The sequence below is a fragment of the Callithrix jacchus genome, chromosome 6, assembly GCF_049354715.1.
Source record: "Callithrix jacchus isolate 240 chromosome 6, calJac240_pri, whole genome shotgun sequence".
Lineage (NCBI taxonomy): Eukaryota > Metazoa > Chordata > Mammalia > Primates > Cebidae > Callithrix > Callithrix jacchus.
The window spans coordinates 87,038,959-87,054,838 of NC_133507.1; the positions used below are offsets into that span (position 1 = coordinate 87,038,959).

The 15,880-nt window shown below is 33.7% G+C and overlaps 1 protein-coding gene and 1 long non-coding RNA gene across 3 annotated transcripts in view; one reads left to right on the forward strand and one right to left on the reverse strand.

The window, feature by feature from the left end:
* The window catches only part of LOC128932386 (uncharacterized), a 35,901-nt gene extending 24,301 nt beyond the window's left edge, over nucleotides 1-11,600 (forward strand). The window contains exons 2-3 of the long non-coding RNA XR_008482172.2: nucleotides 8,440-8,545; nucleotides 10,593-11,600. This is a non-coding gene — a long non-coding RNA (uncharacterized LOC128932386). The remainder of the gene's footprint in view (nucleotides 1-8,439; nucleotides 8,546-10,592) is intronic.
* Nucleotides 1-15,880, reverse strand: part of ARHGAP15 (Rho GTPase activating protein 15) — a 660,617-nt gene that overhangs the window by 421,813 nt on the left and 222,924 nt on the right. The window lies entirely within an intron of this gene.

The following is a 15,880-nucleotide window of genomic DNA, read 5'->3' on the forward strand; positions in this document are numbered from 1 at the left end:
TTGGAGACTTTATATATTACACAAGAATTGACACATGCCTCTCTGGTGGCTAATAGGTGACATATCAAAGTGTTGAAGACTCAACTAGAGATCAGAAGCCAGCTCCAAGGATTTTGATAAATTGGATTTCTAATTCAATCTTGAGTACATAAGTTTTGCTTGTGTAGCTCACTTCTGCTACTCACTTTCTCCCTAGCATCTACAGATACAGCTCCTCTCTCTGCAATTCTGGGACCTTAGATTCCCTAAAAATGTTGAACTCATGCATGGAACATGCCATTGGCATTTCTGGTGATAATATTCTGAGACATGGAGGGTGTTACATAATTTTGTTTGAAGATCTACAGAGAGACATTTCCCATTGTTAATGTCTCAACTAAAGTGGCCAAAATGTGTTTCAATTTATATATTAAAAATTATGCAATGAAAAATTTAGAACATAAAACATTAGGAACCCATATAAATGTTTACCTAGTTTCAAGAATTGCCTGATTCTCTTATTCGGTAATTAATCCTGTGTTGCTTGGAGATAAAAATATACTGTGCTATTTATTGGTACTTAACTCTTCCACCTTCACATAGCCAGGTAGTGTTTTGTAGGTTATCAAAATACTAGAAATCATTAGAAAAATGCTATAATTATACGGGTGAGGAAACCAAGGTCCCGAGATATAAATACTTCATATATTTCTGTAGTCTGCCAGAGGCAGAGCTGGAATGCAAACTCAGGTTTCCTGTTATCAAGTCCAATGTCTTTTCTTAAAACTCTTGGATAGAGGAGATATGCCTTATATTAAACACCGTATTATTCTTTACTAAAATTTACATCACATTGACTTGTTCCTTTTAAGTTGTTGATACCTATAATGTCCTAGAATAATCTGTTGAATAATCTTTTGAGCTATGACTGTAACACTGCACTCCAGCTTGGGTAATAGAGCAAGACCCTATCTCAGGGAAAAGAAAAAAATGAAGAAGAAAAAGGGATGAATTCAATGGCAAAATATAACAATCCTAAATAAATAGACATCTATAGGTTCAAAATATGTAAAGCAGAAGTTGAAAGAAAAGAATAAATTAACTAATCTACAAACATAGCTGGAAAACATAAAGCACCTCTTTCAACAAGTGAGAGAACAAGAATATACATATTTTAGTAATATACTGATGAACTGAACTCCCCTATGAAGCAATTATATATTTTATCTCCATAAAATATTGCAGCAAAATTTTTCAGAGTAGGCACGCATTCCAAGTGCACGAGAAACATTAACAAAAGAATATTAAGAGAAATGTGATTTTCAAATTATTTTTTATTTTTACTTTTTAGAGACCGAGTCTTTCTCTATCACCCAGGCTTGAGTCCAGTGGCACAATCATGGCTCTCTGCAACCTCAAACTCCTGGGCTGAAGCAATCCTCCCTCCTCAGCCTCCCACGTAGCTTGGGACTACAGACAAGCACCACCACAATGTGTCAACTTTTTTTAAAATTTCTTGTAGAGACAGGGTCTTCGTATTTTGATCAGGCTGGTTCTTAACTCCTGGCCTCAAGCAGTCCTCCCACCATAGTCTCCCAAAATGCTGGGATTACAGGCATGAGCCACCATGCCTGGCCTTCTGAAATGTGATTTTACAGGAAATTTGCATTGTCAAAAGCAACCATTAAATTTTCCCCCTTTCTGTTCTCATCTGAGAACGGAAATCACATTAACTCAATCTTTCCAAGCCTTTTTGAAACTCTATGTTATTAACACTTTTTTAAAAGAAAAAAAAGTATCTATAAATATCATAAAGTAGTTCCTTATTTTAGGTTTGGGAATAAAGTGATAAACTACTTTATGATGTCATCCTATAGTGAAATTTTCCTACCAAATGATGAAAACATTGCTTTGTGTAAATATCATTATAGTTGAGGGTTTTGCTTCCTAATGTAAACTAAATTAAAATAAAAGTTAAAACCAACAGGCACATTATTGTGTGAATAAAAACTAAGCATATTTCCCAAATGTATTATGATAAATACTTTTGTTCTTATATCTCCTTTTATAAATACTGACCTGCACACATCTCCTATTAATGCACATTTCTTGAATTTTTGAGTGAGGCAGAGAAAGAAGCTTCTGCATTTTTCTTTATTTCTTTGCATCGATTTTGGAAGAAAACAGTATTACAGAAAAGGACATATTGGTGAACGAAGACACTGGCAGGAACTGAATTATGAAGAAGAGTTACGAAGAGAAGAAATTAAGACGAATTTTCCTAAGTGTAAGTAAGAGTGACAATACTTTTCAAAAAAGAGGCAATAGTAAAAAGGGGGAATTGTGAAAGCTGTTGATGATAGTCCTAGAGTGGAGAGCTCAAGTTATTTATATAAACAAATAGGGTATTGGTAGCATTTTGTCAGTTTGAGAAATGTAGATGTTGCAAGATGGACTAAAGAAGGTTACAAGAAATTCCCTCAAGTCAGTGAACTTCAATGAAAGTATGCCTAAGAATCATTTGAAAGAAAAAGTGTTGCTTGCAATAATGAGGAATCATAAAAATTCAGTGGAGAAGAATAAGAAATTTTGTTACCCGCACTTAATAGAAAAACATATTTTGAAAAAATATTTATGATATAGCACAAACCATAATCAGAAGACTTTGCTGTTTCTCATATCATATTATGTAGATAGTACATGTTTAAGTCAATCACACCCTAATGGAATATGTTGACATTTTATACATATTTTATACATATTTTGTTTTATATGAATTACTCCATGATTTTAATTTACTAGATATGTATGCATTTTATCAGTTGGTTTTTTTTTTTACATTAAACAGATGGCACTTACTATCCCTTTTATTATAAATGATTAGAATTTGGCTACCCACTCAATATTTTTATTTTGTCTTCCTGATTTATAATGTCTGTGTTGATGATGAACTCCATTCACACATATAAAAACATACATATACATACATAAGTATACTATATAGAAAAATCAACTATAATTCATTTAATATTTTGAAAGAATAACATATAGAAGAATCTGTTAGTATAGATATAATGTTGCATAGCTATTTCCTTATAGAAGGAAACTATTTCATACATGCAGCATATTTATAGACATGTATGAAATATTTTCCTTCTATAAGGTCCAGGTTTGTAAAGAAAAAAGTTCCTTTTCCTAAGAAATAAATGCTTCCTTTTTTTTCTTACTTTACATATTTTCATTCAACAGCAAAAATATATTTTATTTTAAATATATTTTTTACATAATGTCATATTAAATGTGGCTTTTAATGATTGGTTTTGGTGATTTTTGAAGATTTTTGTATTTAGATGGCATACACATTTTCAATCATGTCTTAATTACTTTTAAAAATGCTGCACTGGCTTAGGGACAAGACAGATAACTTGTTAAGCATTCGAAATTTCTGAGCTGTTTTCTCAGTTCTGGCAGTCACTACCCAAGTCCAGATTGTAACCTCCTTTCTGCCTCCAAAGCCTGCCTTGGCTCCGTGTCCAGTGAGGGATTATGGATTTAGCAAGGAAGGTAAGTGTGACTACAAGCATTGGCTCACCATCTGCTCCCCAGCAGAGCATGGGCCAACCTGCATCGCCTGCAGCAAGACCAGGGCACTGTTCTGCAGCCAGCCCTTTCCAACCTGGCTCAAGGCACACAGCACATTCAGTCAGATGATTAGGTCTAAGTAGTCCATATGTAACAGAATATTTTTCCTAAATACCAAAATGAAAACAAAATGAATGCCATTTTTTTCATTCTCCTTACTCGATACATCAAGTTTTACACAAATAAATACTCTCTTAAGGTTTATGCAAATGATAGAAAAATAAAACTATGCATTATTTAGCAGTTCTCCTATTTCAAGATCTAACAGACTTTATTCACAGCATGTTTTTCCCTAGTTTATGCTGGCCTTCTTTTCTGATTCGACTTTTTAATTCATCTTTTTAAATTATTCCTTTTTAAATCATTATCTTATGTGTCTTCATAGATTTTCATGTATTAATCTATTATTAATTTTTACTATACTCAACTTAATCTTAAATTGTTTAAAGCTCTTTTAAGAGTAAACACTTGCCTATGCTTTAAAAAAAGCGTGTACTTTTAACATTTTACATATTTGATCCAGTAGCCTCATTGAAACCTAACTGTCAAATAAATTATAATTTTATTATGTGCATTTTTATGCGTAGAAGAATCAAGCATTAAATAGGAAAGTTAACCTTTGGGTTCCGGAATCAAGATTATTTTTCAATTCTCCAGAACTAAGACTTTCAGCCACCTACATTAGCACATTTTATTATCTTTTGTATTTATCAATAATATACTATTATATATTTTTGTCTTTTGTTTCAGGTCAAGTGCCTTAAAAAATAAAAAGATTTCCATAAATAGCAGAAAAACATGCAGTTGAAAGTAGCTTTCTGCTTCCTTTAGCCCTGTTGCTGATTTGAGCACACAGAGTGAACATGAAAATAAGCTGAACAAACATCTCACCCTTTTTACTTAAACTGTTGTCTGCCTGACTGCAGAATGCACACAGAAAACAATCTAAAATTGTATAACCCATAATACAGTATATTAAATTACAACATTGGTCAGTAATGGAAACTTATTCCCAGATATAAATTATTTACAGCCCATTTAAGTAATCCATATTCAGGTGTGGCAATGAAAAAAAGTGCAACATAAATCTTTAATGCTGACCGGTTGAGAGAGCAGAGCTGAGGATTACAGGCATTTTAAAGAAAAAAACTAAACGAATTGATATAGCCTGTTCAGTGGCTTACTGCACCAGCGTGCTAATAAATTGACGGATGGCGTGTCAGCGGTAGGAGTTGAAATCCTAGCATTTCTAACTAAGGCGGGATCTAATATCAGACTACCAAAATAAGGAGTTTCTGAACCTGGTTGTCACAGGAAACAGCCTGTGCATCTTTTTGTATATGCAAGTGTTCAAAATATCCTATTTCAACATGAAAATCCATGAAGGATTTTTTTAAAATTAACTCAGTAACTGCATTAGTAATTTCAACGAGCCACATAAATTGTGTTATAAAACAGAGAGGGTATATTAAAGGTAAGCATTTCTTTTTCTTCTTCAAGGAGTTGGGGCCAATGCTTTATTTTGGGAAATAAACTTATCAAAGAAATCCCTTTAATCCTGTTTTACATTTCCATAGTATATAGAATAGAATTCATCAACCAACTTAAAGGGGGAAAGGAAGCAAAGACTTCTGGAGTGTTTTGCACTATTTTTAATACAAATTGTGCAAGTGGTTAGCTACTTCAAACTGAAGTATAAAAGATCATGGTAGGGGGGAGGGGGGTGGGGCCTTCATGTTGCAATTTCTTTTGTTTCCTGGAGCAGTACCTATATTAATTCATCTTACAAAGATCATTGCTCAGAACTAAATTTTGCATATATTAGAAAGCAGAATTAGCATTGCACTGTGTACAACATTCCACGCTAACTTCTCTCCAAGCAACCATTAAAGGTCATGTTTTGACGACTGAATGGCATGTCGGCACCTTGGTTCCCTGGAGAGGCATTCCCCAGGTACATGCAAAAGGTTATTAAATTACCTTCCGAGCAACACTATCTCTTCGGATGAAAATAATTACAGGCTTTTAGAGGCATCAGAATGCTTTCTTTCTTTCTCTCTCTCTCTTTTTTTTTTTAATAAGATGAAGATGCAGTACCTAATGACCATTTTTGTGTGTGAGTCATATAGCCTGTCAGTGGTGACAGGACAAATGAGCGTAATGGCATAGCTTAAAGGGGAAAGGTTCATTTTAAATAGTGACAAATAATATTTAAATGGCATTGTTGGAGACCCATCATGCTTGTAAAATGTAGTTTGTATCTCTTCTTCATCCTTTAATTTCATCACTGTCAAATGGCATTAGCTGTTAACATGCAACATCAGGTGCAGATATAATTTTTAACTGTTAAATGTGCCCATAACCAAACATAATATATCTTGATTTTTCCTGATTTTTTTTTTTTGGTACTATGGGTAACTCATTCCATAATTCAAAAGACAAAAATGTATCTAGGGATTTGATTGTAAAGACAACTTTACTAGATGGATAAAATAACAGCTTTAAAATATCATTCCTTGAATGTTATTTCTTGTCAAGATTCAAAAATGGAAATGACTTGTTAGGCTAACCATAATTAACCTATTGGTAATATCACGGACAAGCTTACCAGCCGTAGTGATTTGGTCAAAATAGTCATGGGCAAACCAAATATAATGACATGTAGACGGGGTATACTTGGAATAAGATGGTGAGCATAAAACAGATTTTCCTTTCATGCAAATGCATAACTTCAGAACATGTAATAAGTGCAAATCACATCACTGACAAGCAAGATTTTTCTATTCTTTGTCTAGTTATGGAACTTGAAAAAAGTTAACCGAAAGTCTACGCTGTCTTTTCAGTTTTCTTGAGATAATACAGTGCCATAATAAAAAATATATGGAGAATTGGTAAATGCTGATATATCCTGTGCATAGAATTGCAATTCTAATTTCAAACTTTCATATAAAGCCTTCTAATTCTTAAATATTTTTACACAGCTTCATCACATTTATTGCTACTTTATTATCAGATCACTTAAGCCAAAACTGGAGACAGTTTAGGTACCTTTGAGTTGTTAAAAGTTATAGCCAATTTTCTCAAAAATTATACCAGCTAAAAACACAACATTAAATATTTACCCTGTTGGATGTTAAAAAACGCTTACAATGAAAAATGTTCACATATTGACTATTCAAAATGGCCTTCACTTTCAAATTGTGAAATGGAAGGGATTGCAGATGTACAAGAATAAATATAAAAACAAATGAGTTGACTTGAAGTGTTGCCGGCTTTCATAAACATGCTACTGCAATAACATGTGACATTAATATTTAATTACAAAAGCACTGCTGCAAAATCTTTGAAATTAATGTTTTGCAAAATTAACATTCAGTGCACAGAAGCAAAGTCGTTCCAGGCGCGACTGTGATTAACAATGCCATTCACTTTACATATTATATTAATATATTATTCAAGCTACGAATTAACACCTCCTAATTTAAATAAGGTGCTACATATCATGATGAACTAAAATGCTTTTCTTAAAATGGCCCATCTGATTTTAAGCAATCTGTGTTTATCATTTAATATTTTGTTATTGAATACTGTTCTCTGTAAAACTCCTTCCACTTTAATTTCAAGCAGAGGAGACCTCATTAAACTGGTGCCTTCCGTTTCTAGGACTGTTAAGCCTTTTCAACCATATTTTGTTTGCTAGCTATGCCAGCAGTACTGAAATACTACTGTGTGTATGAGTGTGCTCGTAGACAGCCATACTTTTACTTTTAGGGCTCTGAGGGATTCTCCCAAGCATGTACTTCTTTGCTTTCAATGAGACACTTGTTTGCACAAATGTCGAAACTATCATTGTGTCACAGATTTCCACTTATTCACTCCAACTGAGGTGAATCAGTTTCTCAGAGGGAGGAGCTGTAGTTTCAAAACTGCCTCTCAAACTGAACCTCAGAGGTTACCAGGTCCCTTTGAAAGTGTGAAGAGACTTGGAGATGATGTGAATTTCTCATTCTAAACTATGAATGTGGGACAACCATCATTCCTGTTCAGAATCCATTTATCAGGAAGGAGTTCAGAGGGCCATTTCTGTTTTCCTGAGCCCAATGAAAAGAAGAGGTTGTTGCTTGAAGAAAAACAAAACACCTGAGCAGGTAAAAATCAAATAACTGTTTAGACGTCATTTCAGAGCCTTAAAATCTGGTCCATCATTACAACTTTGGGGCAACAAACTGCAATGATAATTTGTTACCATAGTGTTTTTGATATGTTTGAAATGAAAAGGCAATTATTGATGCTCTGAGGAAATATTTAGTAAAAAAAAAAATCCATGTCTAAGACACCACAGGATAATTTTGGTGTATTCTAAAACAGTTTCTAAGTTATAGTACCTTGGTTTCCCAGCCACTCAACAAATGTATGGAAATTATGAAATTGGGCTGCAACTATCTCACAATTTTAGGATCCTGGAATGAAAAGAAGCTTTTGTTCATCGGTTCTAGGCGGTATTTCTAGATATCTCCTGTGTCGTGTAATTCGGACACAGGTTCATTTATCTGACAGAATAAGTAACAATTTTGAGATCCTAAAAAAATGGAAAGATCTTTAGCAATCCAAAACCACCTTATATTTAACCTACATGAATAGTGTAGAGACCAGTAGGATATTAACCAGTGAGACATTAAGTATACAGTTGCATTTTCCCACTTTGCTAAAAAAGCACCAAACCCTTTATATTGGAACAAGTTTATCTTAAAAGCCTAGACTAATCTTGGTTGGCCTTACATTCAATATCAATCTGTTATTTTATTTAATTAATTTCAGAGACAGGATCTCATTCTGCTGTCCAGACTGGAGTGCAGTGGTGTGATCATAGCTCATTGAAGCCGCAAATTCTTGGGCCCAACAATCCTCCCCGTCAGCCTCCAGGGTAGGTGGAACTACAAACACGTGCCACTAGGTCCCCTTGTCAATCATTTCTTGCTCATCTGCCTTCTAATTTTTTATTAATGTATTACACATCTATCCTTTTCCTGAAAAATGATGTTTCTTTTAATTATTTTATAAAGGAGTATTGTAGTTCAGTGTTACGTGTCATTTCAACAGGAGAAACCCTATTTATTAAAGTAAAATTATAAATAATGGTTTTGATGATAATAATGATGCAATGGAACTTTCAAAGATTGTACACTTCTTTTTAAGGAAGACTCATTTCCAGCTCAGTAACATATTTTAGCTATTCAATTAGCAGATTCAAAGAATGTGGAAGAAATTAGAATTTTTCAATGAAAAATAATAGAAATAGAAATAATCTGTCTATGCCTTTCACGCAAAAGAATCTGTGAAATGTTAGTCAATGTGAGTTGGTCTACCATCAGTTCTGCAGTATTTAATAGGAAGATAAAATAATATTCCATAGTTATATAAAAACTTTAAATTCTGAATTAAGCAAAGTAATGTTTTTATTGAGAACTTCTCACAACCTTGATGTTAATTTGTATTGTGGCTCTACATGTAGAAAATATAACACATACAAATTTCCTCAAACTTATTTGACCACAGAAAATTTTTCCACAGATCATCATGAAAAGTGTGGGCCACATTTTGGAAAATATTAGTCTTAAAATGCTAATCATGTGTGATTGAAATTAACTCCCAAATATTTAGGTGTTTTGAACACAACCACATTTTAAAGATCATTGTTTTAGGCTGGGCGCAGTGGTTCATGCCTGTATTCCCAGCACTTTGGGAAGCTAAGGCAGGCTGATCACCTGAGGTCAAGAATTCAAGAACAGCCTGGTCAACATGGAGAAACCCCATCTCTACTAGAAATACAAAAATTAGCTGGGTGTGGTGTAATCCCAGCTACCCAGGAGGCTGAGGCAGGAGAACTGCTGGAATCCAGGAGGCAGAGGCTACAGTGAGTGGAGATCATGCCACTGCTCTCCAGCCTGGGCAGCAGAGCAAGACTCCATCTCAGAAAAAAGAAAAGAAAAAAGATTATTGATTTATTTCAATGACTCTAGAAGGTGAAGGAAGGAAAATCTATTTTTTTAAAGTCTATTAAATAAATCTTAAAAACAATTTTCTGGTAGTAACTTCTTAACAATATTTATTTATTTATTTAGATTGCAGTAGTACATAAAGAAAGCTCTTTAAACAAATGTTTTCTAAACTATACATTTCTCTGGAAAATATATCATAAAAATCTAAAAATTACTAAATATGTTAGGGTATTCTTTGCCAAAAGGGGGGCCATTAAAAATACTGCAATAAATGTAAACCAAACTGCAAAGAATTGGAATGTTGTTCGAAAATTGAAAGGTTATTCAGGGTGAAGCTTTGTCTTAATTCTTTTGTCTGTTTCTTATGATTTAGTACAAGATATAGGTTTCTAGGAAATCCACATCTTCTAAATAAATATGTTCTATAAATAGTGAACTGATCCTTTTATTTATATTTTAGATAAAAAATACTATAATGATAATCTATGACTTTCTGGAGTAAATACCATTCTCTGTTATCAAAGAGAGAAATATCATATTCCTAATTCCATGCCATATTACAGCAAAGCTCCAGGGTACCAGAGTAGTTCATTTTCTAAATGCCAATTAGCAATTAGTTCAATCTTATTGATGTAGACACAAGATTGAAAAATGGGGAATCTTCTGACATTAATCCTCCCACCACAAGTCGGCTTAATTGCAAGCTAACATAATTACAGTTGCCCAAATTTGGGCCACTACCATAGGCATCACATATCCCCCCAGGTTAAAAAGCCATTCCTGTAGAAGAAATGAACCCAAGAAACTGGTAACTCTGACCACCTAGGGCAAATTCTATTCATCATGGCAAATATATTTTGTCCATATAAGCATTTTGCTTAATGAAGGTGAAATCTGATTAATGGTGTTATATCCAGAAATTTAGTAGTCTCACTTCCTCTCTCCCCTTTTCCCCCTTCTCCTCCTTTCCAGGTGTAAATGAGCTTTGAGATCTACAGTTATTTGCTGGACAATTCCCTGATAATATTAAAGCACCCAGTAGAAGAATGTGCCTTGTCAAAAACATATCAATCACAATAATCCTTCAAGATATACTTATTATTAGTTGACTGCTTATGGCTATTTTAGACTGAAAGACCAACACAAAATGGTAAGAATAGACTAGTAGTCCTTATACATACTAAATAACAATCAGGAATTCATATTCATGCACATAATATTTTGCACTTATTATTGTCAAAAGCATAATTGGTGTGTACTGAATCCATTCCAAAACGTTTAACTTTCACAGCTACAGCATGTCTACTTCCTTTACAACTCCAGCTTTCTCTCATAGAGACCTAGATGACCTTCTGGGTGCAATATAAGCCCCAGACTTTCAAACTGGCTTTACTTATATACTATAATAGATATTTTAATGAAGACTAGTAAGATACATAAAGAGAACAGAGACACTTGACTAAATATTTCATATTTTCTATTTGCTCCTTGAAGCCATCTTACCACAAAACATATTATTTCATATATCGGAAAAATAAATAATAAAATAAAATAATAAATGGATTAGCATCCTCTAGGCAGTTTTCAACTTTTCTTTGATATAAAACGAGTTATGATCCATCTTGAAGATACTAGCTTTAATTTTAAAGGCAAAAAGTTTTCTTATATTCATGAGTATAGAGTTCTACATGAAATCTATTACAGATGTTGAAACTCAGGCAAAGGATAAAAATCCCTGGTCGTTCCACTTAGAATACATACGGGAGGCACACAGTGCTGTATCAGTGAATCAAAGGTACACTTTTTAAAACATGCTGAAAATTAAACTAATTATAAACCTGAATACATATAGACCTAAAGTAGTTTTCACTGAGAGAAGATAATCCAAAAATAAATGTGTTTTGTGATGGTGAAACATATTTTTATATACTCTCTTCATTTTTGGGGCATAAGCAAAAAATTAATAAAATAATAGAAATAATAAAAATGATAATATTATTGCTATCATTGCAAGGAGATATTTTGTAATGTGTTTATTTTAATGTGTTGTTAAAAAGGACTGTTATATTTTAACTAACTGCCACTAAGTTTAAATTGAAATGGTGGACTCATAAACCATTCTTCTTCTACAGATCTTAATATTTTATCATCCGTATGCATATCCTTCAAGAAGCAAGCAAGTAAGGTAGCATAAATATATAATAGAAGGGAAATTGAGGCCCTGAAAGGTAATGCACTTGTTCAGCCATACACAGTGGGTTCGTAGCTAAGGCTGAAATTCACATTGCTTGATTTCAGATTTATTCATTGCTTTATTGCTTTACACTTGGACTCTGGAGTTTGTTGTGGGACACAGGAAAAGCAACAATCCCTGCACATCGGTTAACAATGTCATCACACCAATACAAAAGATATTTATTATGCATCAAACAATTTATATAAAAGTTTAGTTATCTAGGGAAATACAAATATATATTTAAAAAAAGAATATACCAATTGGCCTCAGCAGAGATGTCTTCACTTGCAAAGTGACCCTCACCTAATTTCAACCTAAGAAGCTGAAATATTTTAGAAAATTACAAGTTAAAATGATTGCATCACTTTCCATCTTTAAGAATGAAAGTGAATTAATAAATGTCATGGATAGGTATTCATCCTAAGGAACTGGTCAGAATTACTGACACTGAAGACAGGAAATAAAGACTTCTTGGAGATAGTGGTGGGCTTCCATGCCTCTTAAATAGACTTTGATGAATTGATCTTGTTTCAACAATAGTTGATGCTTTCAGCAGTTCCTTTTATCTGCTCACTCAAATCAATCTAAATTTCCAAGTTCAGAATGAACATTTTTATTGGCTGGCTTTCCTAAGTGTTGACTAGATGAACAAATAAAAAGGCAATCCTCACGTTTCTTCTCAACAACTTCCAACAATGTCAAAATAGACTTTGGAAGGTCTAAATAACTTGATATGTCATCAGAGTCCTTCGACGTTTTATATTTGTATGTGTTGTTCAGGATGTTAGGAGTTATTTCATTCCTTCCAGTATCCAAATTTCTCTTATCAAACAGTTACAGATTTTTAAAAATCTACTCTACGTAAACGTCGTAGTCAGGAAGCGATTCATATAGAATAGAACACCCTCTGACTTAATTTACTTTTCCCATTTCTTTATTTGGAAAAGTGGTAGTAAATCTCCATATAAAAAGAATCTGGAGTTTTCAGCATCTTCTAGAAGATCAGAATTGAAATGACAGGTAGTGGAAGCATGGGAAAAACTGTCATCATTGAAATTCCATTCTAATTATTTAAAATCATAGATAACACTATCTTTAGGTGTAAGAGGGAATGAGAGAAATCACACATGTAAACATGTACCTGTAGTTTGCTGCTCACACCTACAGACCAACACACATAGACACCTTTACCACTTTAAGCAACGTGAATGATTTCATAAGCTTTGAGATGAGACTGACACTTCAAAAATCACCCTAACTTCTAATTATCGTTGTAATGAAGCACCAGTTTAACACTGTTTGGTTTTATTCTTCATTAACAATTCAAAATAACAGTTTTTCTAGTCGGGAAAATAGGCAAGTGCAATTTTTCAGTACTGAAAATTTCTGAAAGAGTTAAAAAAATCATAAAGAATGACAAAGGCACTTTCAAAAAAAATAATGTTGCTATCACAGTAGAACAGTATTTCAGAGAAATAGTGCGCATTTGATGACTGTCAGAATTTACATAACTTACTCTGCATGAATTAACTATGAGACATAAAATTCAACTTTGGCTTAAATGCACATGCAGTAATTGTCATGTGACATTTTGAGGCATTGTATGACATCAAGGTATTGCCTAAATCACCAATACAAATATGTCAAAAATGACTGTGACTTATAACCTTAGTGTCCCAATAGGTTAGAGAGGAAAACTGTGATGGTGTCAGTAAAAGAGCTGGAACAAAAATGGGTCCATATCTGACAGCTTGTTTAGGACTTTCTAGTTGAAATGGATACTTGTCAATTGAGTGTCCATGATCACCACTCTGATATATTAGGGTAACAAACTAGGCTCACACAAAATAACTCACAGATATCAGAATCTCTCAAAATTATGAACCAGGAAGAAAATCAAGTTCTAATATTTAACATCTGTCCTAGGATTCTTACCATTTATCTTCTGATCAAAATTGCAAATGGTGCCAAAAAAAAAAAAATCATGAAGTCAAAAGGACTTGGTGGGGGTATCTTTGTTTCTCTCCCAAAGCCTAAAAGTTATACTCAACTGCAGCACAAAGAGTAAAGAGGTTGTTATTCATATTAACTACATTTACATTCCTAACGCAACATCCAGAGAGCTAATAGTGGGGTTATTAACATAACAAACGTAAATGTTCTATATAAATAATACTGTTTCAGGCCAGCAACCGCTCATCTGACAGCATTTAGGCACAGGCTCAACATCTGTTTATGAACACTTTGCCTAATGATATCATCAGATATCATTAAGTGCGGCAGAATACAGCATAGAGGCAGGTGCAGCTGCCTTCACAACCCATCACAGAGAAAGAAAAGAGCTGCATTCCCCATCCGAAAACCCATCATTAGGACAATTTTCTTCGACAAACCAGCCCTGTGATTTCAATCTGTATATCACCTGTAATTGTAGTTTTTAGCAAGAAGCTGATTCTATACATTTAGCGACGAATCACGTTGATGGCCTGAATACTGGAAACACATTTGTGGTACCAGCTGCGGCAGCTTTTTTTAGAGCCTGTGTTAACAAAATACTGCTAACAAGGCAATGCTGGGAGTGCAGCTTTGTTTCTCTTTCTTGTTCATAGTGTTTAGATGTGCATAATTATGGAAATTAGCAATTGATTGCTTCTCAATAATAATTGATTACTGGTCACTGAACTCTTCTGTAGCACTTTACCGAAGGTGAGGACATGAGATAAGTGAATTCTTACCAGTTCCAACCATATAGAAAGAAAGAGACCAAAAAGAACTCTCGATTTGTACATCAGTTTCCATGATAAACAGACCAAAGGGATAATAGAATATCCCAGAATCTAGTTTGCCCTGAAGCAAATTGTAGAGATCATAGCAAGCCTGCAGAAATCTCCCTGTGGACCATGTAAGAAACATACATCATTTTTATATATGTCAGTTGGTCTTTGATTTGAAAATATTTCTACCCATTTAATTTATCTCTTTCAGTCAGTTTTCTTAAATTGTACAATTTAAGGGTTATATCAAAAAAATGAATACCAATTTTCAACACCTCTTAAATTGAAACAAACTGACAAAATAATGTGAAGTCTCTTTTTGCAAAGAGGTACAAATTCAGAAGCCTATCGTCTCAGACAGATAGCGAGCACTTCAAAATGATTCTCCTCTTTTTGATCTGCTGTATATCCATCAACATTTTGGTCTGTGCCGACTGACTTGTTTCAGTATAGCATAATGTAGGGAATGTTACTTGATGCGGCAGCTAACATTTAAAGGAAAATGCACTTATTTTTGGCTTAATCACTACTGTCAATTTGGACATAATATATCCAATTCAAATTTACTGCAGTACATGGAAGCCTCTCAGACAATAAAGTATCCGTGGTGTTTGTTAAATGGGAAACACCGTGACTCATGGTGTTTCAAAGATGGAAAGAGCAGTAAAGAAAAAAAATTAACTCTTTATTTTGGAAGAATAATGAGTTTCCAAGTGTTTAACAAAATGCTCTCCCTGGTGTGTTTGTGAGTGTGTTAGTTGTGTGTGTGTGTGTGTGTACTAATTTGTACAGGACATGACTGTATTGTGGTAGTCAACTTTACAACCTGATTCATAAAAAATGCAGCTCAGTTAAAGTTAGTATGCTCAATTTCAATAGTGTTTTTATCCCAAAATGGGTAGCAGATTGTACAATCATGACTCAAAAAATATGCACAAGTTATAAGAATTAGGCAACAGTTTGAGAATAAAACTGAATCCCTCCTCTCTGCCCACAGAAGGATTTCTCACATAATGAACAGGTGCAATTTCCAGAGATCTCTGTTCACTGAGATGGCAAAAGCCACTGTTTGTTGCTTTCCCCAGCAGCAACACAAGATAATATGGTGATAAAACTGCAATCAGAATCTGAAAAGCCACATCACATATATGTACAATTCTATTCTCTTAGTATATATTGCAAACACAAATTCAAATTCCTAGCATCCTAGCTCTTTAACATTTATGCACTGAATAATATAATTACAAATT